Source organism: Octopus bimaculoides, chromosome 24, assembly GCF_001194135.2.
Source record: "Octopus bimaculoides isolate UCB-OBI-ISO-001 chromosome 24, ASM119413v2, whole genome shotgun sequence".
Lineage (NCBI taxonomy): Eukaryota > Metazoa > Mollusca > Cephalopoda > Octopoda > Octopodidae > Octopus > Octopus bimaculoides.
The window spans coordinates 3,919,284-3,919,915 of record NC_069004.1 but is presented as its reverse complement, the minus strand read 5'-3'; the positions used below and the strand labels follow the sequence as shown (position 1 = coordinate 3,919,915).

General features: G+C 45.9%; 1 protein-coding gene across 1 annotated transcript in view; it reads left to right on the top strand.

The window, feature by feature from the left end:
• Positions 1-632, top strand: part of LOC106879810 (solute carrier organic anion transporter family member 4A1) — a 60,782-nt gene that overhangs the window by 28,065 nt on the left and 32,085 nt on the right. The window lies entirely within an intron of this gene.

Here is a 632-nt window from a genome sequence, read left to right as displayed (position 1 = left end):
CTCTCTCCCCCTTTCTGACCCACTATTCCTCTCTCCATCTCGCACATACTTACCCAAGCACCAACTCACACAAAAGCAACAACCGCATTCATACACATATACAAAACCACTTACACAGAACTTCCATTCGCTCACGCACACACACACACTCACACACACAAACACACACACACAAACACACACACACAAACACACATATATATATATATATATATATATACATACTATCATACACCGGCTTCCATAATACATACATAAATATAGACATACATACATATATATATTCAGACACATACATACATACACATACAAACGCAGACATTCTAAAGCTGCACAAGTGTTTTAACACATGCTTCAAACGTGCACTTATCTGCTATAGGCTGACTGCACTGATTTGTGCAGGTGATGGTGGTGCAGTACTCCAAGAGGAAGAGAGGGAGGTGAGGAGGCACTTGTGTACACGTGGCGGCGGAGCTGGTGGTGGTGGTGGTGGTGGCGGCGGCGGTGGGGATAACGCGAAGGAGAGGCGGCGCGGCGCGGAGCATCTTGTCGAAGTTTCGATGAGCGTTAGAAACAGAAGGGTGCGCTGTATACCTTGGAAATCAATAGCGGTGCTGCGCTGTATTGTATGT